At 45.5% G+C, this 11,213-nt stretch overlaps 1 long non-coding RNA gene across 2 annotated transcripts; it reads left to right on the top strand.

Annotated features, from left to right (window-relative positions):
* The first annotated feature begins 377 nt into the window (after nucleotides 1-377).
* Nucleotides 378-2,449, top strand: LOC124216302 (uncharacterized). 2 transcript variants are annotated; one of them, XR_006882573.1, is made up of 3 exons: nucleotides 378-737; nucleotides 1,753-1,867; nucleotides 2,286-2,449. It is a non-coding gene; the product is annotated as an uncharacterized lncRNA (long non-coding RNA). The 2 variants fall into 2 exon arrangements; XR_006882572.1 differs by having other exon boundaries at nucleotides 378-854.
* The last annotated feature ends 8,764 nt before the right edge of the window (nucleotides 2,450-11,213 follow it).

The raw sequence follows: 11,213 nt of genomic DNA, 5'->3' as shown, positions 1-11,213 counted from the left end.
CGGATCTACCGATGGACGATGGTGAGAGAGAGCTGGGACTCCGACGACACCCGGTGCTTCCAAACACGGGGGGGTGTTGGGGGGGGGGGCCCAACCGTCTTCTCACACTTCGGCTCCCTTAGTCGCCTCAGAACCGCGCGTTTCGCGCGAGAGGAAAGCTGTACGATGGTGCTTGGTGTGTGTGTGCGTGGAGGGGGGGGGGGGAGTAGGAGTGGGAGCGCGGAGTGAGATTGAGCGGAGCGGGAGCGGCTGCCGCGCGTCGCGGAGGGCTTCCACCCCCCCCCCCCCCCCCCCCCCCCCCCCCATTCCCCACAATCCTAGCGGCTCCCACTCCGGTCTGAATTCCCGAGCGACGTGGCTCGACTCGGCGCCCGAGGCTGGCGCGAGGAAGGAAAGACTGATCGAATTACGAGCGTCTCCGTCGCTGCTGCGTTTCTTCCCTCCCCCCCCCCCACCCTCTCTCGGCTCCTCGTATAAGTCCGCGCTGTCCCGCTCCCGCCGTCTCTTCCGGTTCTTTTCCTTCTTCTCCGTCGCGGCCGCCGGTGCCTAGAGTCTTGGATTAGACGGTATATCTTTATCTCGTGCGCCGGGAGAAGTTAAACCTATGCAGCGACGTAAATCCGGACGGGAGCGCAGACTCCGCGTTGCTGCCGCCCGGCGAAACGGGAAACTTTAACCACGGCCTGTGGAGACCCAGACCCGACGAACTTTTGGCTAATGGCAATTACTGCAATCCGGTAACGTCAGCTAGCGGAGTACTTCTACCCTACGAAAATGAACGCGAACTCGACGATTCGAACACGCTTTGGGAATTTGTGTGGCACACTTATGTGGCCGGGATCTAACTGCGAGGGGTTGGAGTTTGCCTGTATTTTTTAATCGACCTAGCGTCAGTTTCCTATACCGTAGACTTATGCACGGTTTTTATAGTTTTTGGGTCACTGACGTTGGCCGTTGAGTTCGCTTCACGGTCCTCCGAGTTTGGAAAGTTATCAGTGTTCGCTGCTGCCCTGATTGTTCTTTGATAACGATACGCTTGCCATTTCTCGTTACTCTTCAGTCGATATATCTTTCAGCTTATATTTTCAACGCTCGCTACTACTTTCAGATTTTTCATTGCGTAGGTCTGCAACAAAAAGATTGAACACGTTTTTGTGAACTTTTTTTCGTAGATTTTGATTCACTGAAACTGGGAGATATACTCAAAAAGTTCCATCACGTCAGGTTTTTTTCTTCAACTCGTGTTTGTTCTTTCATTTAGAGTTAAACTCATGTTTAATTGGAAATCAGGTATTCTATTCTTGATTCTAGAAATTCTATGCAAAAATGATTTTTTGCTTTCATTTAATATATATTAGAGTGAGGCTCAAGAATAAGTACAAACAGGGAAACGGAAAATGGAAAGTGGAAGCGTGTTCGGAAGTGCATCAAAGAGAAAAAGAAAAGGTTTCATAGGCGAAAACAGTAAATACGCAATGTTAAACACATTTGACAAAGAAATTCTTTGTTTAATTTTATAAAAAATATTTTTAAGTTCATTGTAATAAAATGGTAGTATTTTCATTATTGTCATGCTTTTGTTTTTTTGTTTTTTTTTTTTTTTGCAAACATCTTGTATTTTGCAAGAATACCGTACGCGACGGAGAGAAATGGAGGTCATTTTTGGATTCAGCACACTCGAAAATATGATATTGAACAAAAACATCCCGTGCAGCTGAGAAATAATATTTTTTTTCTTATCTGTGTTATCAGGGAAAATCTGCATCTTACTTCGAGGGAAAGTTTCTCCACGATAAAATGCACAACGCAGCAAGTTTGCCACGCAAACATGCAGTCCTAAAATATGAAGAGCCACATATATGTATACGTGTGTATTATGCCAATGTATATGTGCATGTCATATTCGAAATAGCACTCCCCCGGAGTCTTTTTCATATCCGGATAGCCGACGCTCGGGCTTAGGCTCTATTTTCTGGCCACCTCGAGCGAAACCTCGAGGGTGCATCGAGCCTTTAGCAAGGAAAAATATGTGCTTATAAGTTTTTTTTTTGTTTCACAAAAATATGTACGTTGTGTACATTCGATGATTTGTGGACGAAAATAATAACGTGACGGGACGAGTTTTGTCGATTAACGATTATCGATATTGAATTCACCGATAGCTTGTTATAGAAAATTTTTTAGAAACTTTTTTACTCCACACCGATTATACACCAACTAACGTTACATATATATGTATGTATCCGAACGGAACGATGCACTGACCACAGCTTTAAATTTCGCAGCATCGAATATAACCGTGGAATATTACAAGCTGACCACATGCCTGGAATACCGAGCAACAGCCAGTGTATCGTATAGGTACGCATCACACATGTGTGGACAAATGCACACCGTGTAGTATTATGCGGTAATCGCTCCATTGCCCGCATCCCTAAAATAGAAAAAGTTAACGATGCACATGAACGTTAAATAAAATGTTTTTTCTTCCCAGTACAGTATAATCTTTTCGACAACTGAGTAGAACCTGACCTGTCTCGAACGACAATTTGTACGATGTTGAATGCCTTTTGAATTGCGCATGACTGGGATTCGGATCGGTGCAAATGACATGGCCCGAATAAATCTCGCTGATACGTAAATGGAAATTCCGTATAATTACGCAGAGATGTACGATTTTTCGTACAAAGACGCGCCGAGGATTGGAGCGAATTCGGAAATCGATGTCCCCGCCGCGTACAATTCGTCTCCTCGATTTCGGATCCCGCGGAGAGGACAAAACAGCGGAATTATCCTGGGAGCTACCAATAAGGGATTGATCACCATTGGCGGCCTTGAGAGCGGCTCGAGGCGAAGGAGGGCAGTTGATGGGAAAGCCTGCGGGTTGAATTGCGCTGTCGAATATATATCGTCCCCGGTATCTGGTCCCCGGCTCTCTATCTCGTCGTCGCTCCGAAATTCGATCCGCCCCCTTCCACCACTTCGGTACGACGATATACCTGAGCTCCTTCAGCTCGATCGCTTCCATGCTTCGGCTTCTGCTTCTGCTTCTGCTTCTACTGCAACTCATCGGCTGTCCTCACCGATATCCGATCGAACGACCTCCTCCGTTCCTCCACTCAGGCTCCTGGAACCCTCGTCGAAGTAATTCCCCAGCCAGGATGAGCTTCTGCCTTGCTCGGCGCCCTGCCCCGAGAAAATGCCGGCGAATCAAGTTATCTCTGGCTAGATTCCACCGTCGCGTACTTCCACGATCTTACGGTCTCTGGAACCGGCGTGGCTTCGAAGCCGTGTACAACGCTTCCTCGATCCGTGACAACGATAAGCGATCTTTCGTTATTTCCGAACCGAATCGTCACGGACTGCAATCCAAGTCGGTTTTCAGAAACCGTGCTTACAGTGGTTCGTCATTTTTAGAATTTTTAAATCGGTTTTCAAAAGCTGCTGAAAAATTCGTTGAAATTTATCCGGGAAGTCGGCATGTAGCAAACGATTGCGAATGTCAATGAGCATCATCTTCCTAACCGATATTACGAATCTGGTCTGTTGTTTTCTCTGAATAAACAAAAAAACCAAGTATCGGCATGGACAAATATATGAATCGTGATTCGAACCTTCGTGAATTAAAAGTTGGGGAAATAAAAAAATAGTTTAAAATATTTTCAGCAGTTTTATTTCTGTCAATGATTGTGAACACAAATGAAACGGTACATTACTCCTATGAGACAGAAATTAATCTGAATAAATTGGAATAGTACAAGTTAAAAAATCAACAACTTGAGAAAAGTTTTCCAATTAGAATGTTGAAAACGATTTGAGTCAGGTGTTTTTTTTTTTATGAAATTTTAATATTTTTAAACATTATTACATTCTTCAGAAATCGGCAACATTTTTTTTTTTACAAACAGTCATCTCCAGAGTGGGTGAAGGTAGAATTGTGTAAATATATATGGTACAGCGGATGCAGCTTTCCAAATTTGTATCCTAGTTTCGTAACTATTAACTATAATGTAAGATTTTTCGAATGTTTTTCACAAAATTTACGGGTATGTGTAAAAAAAAGTCGAAAACATTAAAATCTTATCGACAACACCAGAGTCTATTCGGTTCGACGGTTCTAATTATAAAAAACTTTTCTCGAATAATTTGTATCTCAGCATATGTTGCTCGAATCTTTTCATATTAATTTCTATTACTTGTTCTATACAGGGATGTTGTCGTTGTTGTTGTTATTAGGGTATATATTTTAAACGATTTTTTCTCCTTTCCCAAACTTTTTATTCCGACTGTGCGGTGGATTAATTTTTAACATCAGAAAAGTAAATGGGTAAAATGCCCGTACAATAAACACCAACCTTTCCTCTATAAAGCTTCGTGTCAGCCTTGCTCCGATACGGAGTTATAATATGTGTGCGTGGATGCAGGTATACGAGTAGACGCCCAAGTTATTCGCCTGCAGGTTATACGTGCCGCGATTGGCGATGCTTGACCTTTCAATGACGCCGTGTCATGCCCACACGTCGTTGCAGAGCATTGCGGCTAAGTATAACAACACACCGCCTATTCAGAGAAAGCTGCACGAGCACCGGTTACGTAAGGGCGGCGACGCCGCGTGCGCGTGACAGAGCTTGCACAGCCGCAAGCACATAATTTGCGAGAGGGACAGAAACGGACCTGCTAACGTGCCTCTGCATGCGAGCGTCGCGTCGCGTCGCGTCGCGTCGTCGGAAAGTTTGCGGACCGAGGACCGAGGACCGCGTCGTAACGGCGGCAGCGTCGGACTTTCTGCACTCTGCAATTACGACCAATTTCCAAGCGACTCGGTACGCCCACCCTTCCAGAGCCGAGACACCGACGGCGAAAACGAAACTGCGACCATCCCCCACCCCCGCCACCCCGCCTTCCGCCTCCGCAAACTCACCAGTGAGATACGACCCTCGGCTAGAACCGAGAGCCTAGAGCACGACGCTCCTCTCAACCGAATGCATCGGACAACTTTCCTGTTCCGCTACTTGCGAGGGAGGTTCCAATTGGTTACGTACATGTTATATCCAACACGAAGCGTTAATGGATTACTCGCAAGGGATGGATCCGGCTGGCGATGTCGATATATTAAGAATCGATTCACTGGATTATACATATATGTAAAGGTGTCAATTTCGGTATTTATTTATTTATTTACTTATACAAGATGTGAATTTAAGAAATAAGAGAATGTTGAGGTAAAACAAAGAGATTTCGGTGACGGTATAAAAGAGATGTTCGCAGTAGTTTGACTCTTGAATATAGGGATACGGGAGAGTTGTGGAGGTCGATCCACCTGCCATTTCTATTTGCTAAAGCACCAACTCTAATTACAATGGAATTTTATAATTTTAGATACCGATCTTATGCAACGAATTTTTTAATCGGTACGGTTGTTTTGATAAGAACTGAAGTATCGAGAAAACTTGGGGTAACGAGAAAAAATCGGAATTCTGATGGTTAAAAACGAAATTTAGGGGTATGTAAAAACTGCATGAAGCATCTCGTTAAGTAAATCCATGTGGCCAAAGCTCCATTTGGGAATATTCTCGAATTTGATATTTCGGTGCTTGCATGAGTATAACTGTGCAGTTATTGTATCACAGGTAATAATCACACACGCATCATTCGTCGCAATCTTGATATAAATCGTCATCTCAAGTTGACACGTTTCGAATGGAGAACCGTCGAATGATTCCACGATTACGGCACCGATGCTCGCATCGTTTATAAAGCTATAGCAGTATCGTAAATAGAAGAACCAGATCTTTTATTTTGCGACAAATTTGTCACCCTTTCCTGAGTGGATCTTGTACGGCGTATTTTAAAAGGAGTCAACAACGGGCTTCGAAGTCCGGGCGATTTATTATGCGAATGAGCTTGAAGAGGGGAGAAAGAGGGAGGGTGGGATTCCCCGCGGTACGGATAACACGAGCCACAGGGTGGCATCTCCTGGCTCCGGGTTTCCCGCACAGCCGGCAGATCCGCCGAGCTGCGTCATATCCGGCCTCCCTGTAATTTTCGTCCTGGATAACGAGGCGCGAACCACCCCAATCGAACTCTAGCTGGGCTATAACAATCCACTCGATCCAAAATGCATCCGCAGACTCGGTGCAGCGTGCGGTGGAGTTTCAGGTTTCACGTACGCCCGAAATAATGATATATCATGTACAGCGAGATACGTATTATATGCACGCATTAGCTTCGCATTGCGCAAAGATCCGAAAGCAGTCTGATTGGGCCGTTTGGTGAAAATGTTGAACGTGATTTTCCCGTCTCTGTTTCCGATGTGTGGAATGATAAGAATCGAAAGTTAGATGTTAAATATTGTAGATCACGAGCTAGGTGAAAGTATGAACGTACAAAAACAGGTACGCGCACTGAAAAATTGACTGAAAAAAATCTACTTCAAACAACTTGAATAAAAGCCATTTAATTCGCGATAAAGATCTATCCAATTTATCCGAGATGACCTGAACAAGCTGGTTGGACTTTGAAATTTCCCTCATTCTTTGCCGACTTTCTTTTGGGCTTGGAAAAAATTTCTCATGACATTTTCGGGTTTTCCAGCTGTAACGCCAAGCCTTTCTTCGCGTCCACTCTGCGTATCGTAATCAGAAATCGCGCGGTAATTTTCATCCACCAGGCTTCGCCCTCTCTCGGAGTTTTAACCGCGCGGTTTACAACAAAAGAGAAGCAACCGCCCGACCTTAATGCAAGCAGGATCAGGCAATATCAGAAGAATAAAAAATCACAAGTCAAAATCCACGCGGAGCTGTAACCGCACCTTCACACTTATACCTATATCCACGCGCGTGGGAGCAAGCAGATAGCGGTCGCGTTTCATTCCCTGGCACCCCCGGCGCCTCTATTCATCCCTATTCGCGTCCTCGTCGCGCGATCCTCGCGGAGCCGTCGCGACGCCGTTTCCGAGGGTGACGGAGGGTTTTACGTCGGCATCCACGGGGGGTAGGCAAGGGGCGGGGGGGGGGGGGGGGGGGGGGGGTTGGGAGGGGGTGCGTGACCGCCACGGTGCCGTGCCGCGCCCTTCTCACCCTCCACGAAAGGCAACGTCGTCGCCACCGGACGCGACCCGCGCCGCATCGCAGTTACCGAAACTTATCCATTTTTTTTTTTTTTCTCCCGCTTCTCCTCCTTTTTGTTTGGTTTTTCCTCTCCCTTTCCTTTTTCGTTCTTTCTTCCTCCTTCCATTGGTTCCCCGCTTCCCTCCTTCTCTCCACAGTCAACTTCACCGCTCCATCCCTATGCCACTTAAATATCCCCCCCCCCCTTTCCCAGACCTCGGCTGAAAGCTATGTACACGGAACGGTGGTACGGCTTTGCCCTCTTCAATCTTTCGTACACTTCATATACCGACTTTACTGAAATTTTGCACTGTTCGCGAATTTTTTTTTGGTTTTTCGTATACTCACGCATCGTATTGATATGTGCACTTATTGTTACGAGGTCAATTTTGCACGGTATACGCACGACCCGGAAGAATATTAATCTTTGTTATTCTCGTACATTCATGTTATTTTGTTGAATAAATTTGACGAATACATTTGTCTGGAAACTTTTCGATTCAGCAGTTTGTTGTGGGTAGCGAATCATGCTTATCAAGGTCCACATCACATAAACAGGTACCAGAAAGTGATAAACGTCTCATCCCGCCAGAAAGAACAGCGGAAAAAAGGTAAGTTTGAAATACGCGCGGGAAAAGTCTTCGATGACGTCATACGGCACTAGCTAATCAAAACTATCAGCTCAGGACAGTGGTTCTCATTTGCTTTTCCCGTCATATCGAATACAATCGGCATGCAATCTGATTCTTCCAAGTTTTTGCGACACTCGCGTATATCTTCAAGCTGAAATAATTCATATCTACTCAACACACCCACCTACCTACATCTCTACGGGTATTGATACTCCTCATAGTTGCGTATAATTTCCTACGCAATTTCTATACATTTCTGCGTAAAGTCCGCGATTCATATACCGCTTCAACGAAACAAAACGAAACGGTCCGTTCGACTCCCCCGCGGATGTTCCTTTGTTGGAAATCGTTCGGTGGCCAGAAGGTCTTCCTTCCTCCTCGGGGTTCGATTACCCACCCCGCGGTCCCGGAACGGAGGCTATTAGTAGCCTGCGTCGCGGTCGCTTCTCGCCCCTCCCGCGCCTCCGCTCTTGTCTCGCAGACTCCGCATGCAGCCGAGCGAGTATCTGCCACCTCTGCAGACCCTCGTTGATATAACGCGTCCCCGCCTCGCCTGTGTAGCCGAAACGAGACGCGCTCGTACATATGTATTGGTATATACATAGATAACCACCTATATACGCGAGGGCAGACCCGGGATTGGGATGGGGGGTTTCTCTCTCCTGCGCGAGATCCGAGGATCGTCGTCGTCGTCGTCGTCGTTATTCTGGTCTCGTTTTCGTCTCGGCTCGCTGCTGCAGGTCGACTGGTCTTGCCATTTGGGTGGCTACCGCCGACCCACTGCTGACTGTGACTACCCACGTCGACCTCTACGCACTCATTTTAGACTCCGCTGCGGTCCGAACAGCACAACTCGCGTTGGATTTTCCCCCGCCGTTCTTACGGAGCCTGAAGCGTTAATCCGCGGTCGTGAATGGCTCTTGAGAGATGAATTCCACCGTTAGAAATGTTTCTCTTTCGAGCCAATCAGCTCAACACCGTTACCACTGTCACTCCGAACAAGATCGCTAATTGCCTCTCTTCTGAACATTGCATATCGGGGTCCTAAATATCGAAGGATACCATGTGATGGTATACGGCACTAACCCCATCGTATTTGAATAAATTATGAATGTCGTTTTCCGACGTACATTTCGTTCGGTATTAACTTGACGTACCTAAACAGAAGTCGAATCACTTGCAAGAACTTTTCTGTCTCTTTATGTTGAAGTATTTTTGCTAAACCGATCAGTTGTTAACCCAGCTGCGACGCCACATTGCTCGAGTCACGCCTCTACTTTGCGTAGATTTCAATTGGTTCAAAACATAATCACGAGCGAACTTTGTCACTTGTATCTATTTATACCGTGTATAAAAATTGCAATAAGGAAAAATGGATCGACGACCGCGGTGCACAGTAGGAGGTTGTTTAGCTCCTTTTACCCGGCTCGTCCTATCGTCCTTGCAATTTCACCGGATATTGCGAAGCGCGCCAGAAGCAATTTCGTTTGGCCAAAATGATCTCGGTTGGTCTTCAGCTCCTCTACACGTATACCGCCGGCTAAGGACTTCCAGGATCTGGATTCACTCGGTAATCGTGACTCTTGGGTTCTGCTGATGCAGCCTAGATTCTCTTCGGCTTCTCGGAAGGCCCGCATGTTATGTACGGTTCTCGCCCCGTCTACCTCCTCGAGGGAAGCTCTCCTGTTTCGCGATATTTTTACGCCAAATTTATTTCCCACGCAGTGAAGTTTATACGGGTTTTTAAAAGTCAGGCAAGAAGCTGTGTACGCAGCTCTCTGCTTTTATTAAAGCGCCGTCTCAATAACAGGTGTAAACCGTCTTCTTACTCTTTACTCAAACTGTAGTAACTTAGCAACGAGCAGAGGTCATATGATTTTTTTTGTTTTTTTTTACCATTTCCTCACAACATATCGTGACTAAGCAATGATCGACTGCAGCGATTGAAGTATTGATCCTTCGATCAATTTTGTACTGAATATCGGTAGAATCGGTTACCATTACAGCTAGGCGTTGCCTGCTCGAGACTCTTGAGTATTACAAACAGAGGTAAAGAGAAAGAGAGAGAGAGTGAGAAAAAATGAAATATACGTGAGCAAGTGGATTATAGGCGCAGAGTATCAGGGGAGAATGTACATACTTACGTTCGTGCTTTATTAAAAACTATATATATATATATGTGTATAAAAAACGTTCCAAGTGTCTGCAAAGCAGAAACCCGCGCGTTTATTGCCTCTTTTAGCTGAGAGTCGAGACCCCCTGCCATGCACTTCGCCGCTACCCTCCACGAGTCTTCATCAGTCTGAGCTTAGTAGCCCGGTGATATTTTTTCACCGAAGAAGGTGCATCCGTCGCCGTGTATAACTTCCTTCTCTTTGATCAAGAATTGTTTGCTAACGTCACGGGATTATTTTCAACCAGTTTCTCACTTCAGGTACATACAATGCATACAAGAATAAAAAACGATTTCAAGAATTTTATTAATTACAAAACGAGATCGGGGAACCGAACAATAATTTTTCAACACGTTTTTTAATCCATAAGCTTCGATAAAAGTCTTGAAGTTCGAAAGTTCAATCATATTGAATTTTTTCTGTCCCTCTATTTGTTCTAGTTTCGATGATAATTTTTTTATTGTTTTGTTTAAACGGTAGTAGTAATGAAATAACCGATACGAATTGGATTACAAACACTGTAAAGATCGTTGCAGATGGATGATGAATTGATTAGATATTTCAGAAACCCAAATTCTTTCACATTGTAAAATCGACTTACTATATGAGACCAGGTTCTATCAGGTTGTTCAAAAAAGAAATTTCCTCACCGTCCGAACGGCGTACAGATTTCTGCAAATTACTTTGTCTGCTAGCAAACGAGTTCAGATAATTGTAATCTAATGCCAAAATTGCGTACCCATAAATATTTACGTCTACGGTTGAGGCGTGACTAATTTCATTCCAATTTTTTACCCAAACTCAAAGAACATAAACCTGCGCAAGTATCGTATACATCATTCTAAAAAGCTCGTACGAAAAAGCTATTCCGCAGAACCGCATATCTCGGCTATCGAGCAGTCGCGAACGAGATTGTAAAAGCTTCAAGGGTCCGACAAAGCTTGCGGAACTTGACGGCAAGAGGGATGCATCATCCCCTGGAAGGGTTGGTCACGCAGCGTCATCTGTCGCCGGACGGGGGGATGGTGGAGGGGGGTGGTTTCTTCTCTCCGAGGGATATATTTGCGATTTATTGACCAGGGTGAAGGGAGCGTGCGGAATGGGAGAGCCACTCGTCTAACCGAGAGTAATGCCATATATCGCGATTAAATTCAATAACCGGTGCACAAGGCGGCGCGTTATCGCGGACCAGTGCCCGTGTGCATCCTGCAGTGCAGCCTGTGACTGGCGGGACGTAATACTGCAGCCCGGTCCGATTATGCCGGCAGGCGATACCTATACCCATCGTTGAAATATTC

This window comes from Neodiprion pinetum, chromosome 4, assembly GCF_021155775.2.
Source record: "Neodiprion pinetum isolate iyNeoPine1 chromosome 4, iyNeoPine1.2, whole genome shotgun sequence".
NCBI classification, from domain to species: Eukaryota; Metazoa; Arthropoda; class Insecta; order Hymenoptera; family Diprionidae; genus Neodiprion; species Neodiprion pinetum.
The sequence above is the reverse complement of the archived record's forward strand: the minus strand, read 5'-3'. Positions and strand labels throughout refer to the sequence as shown.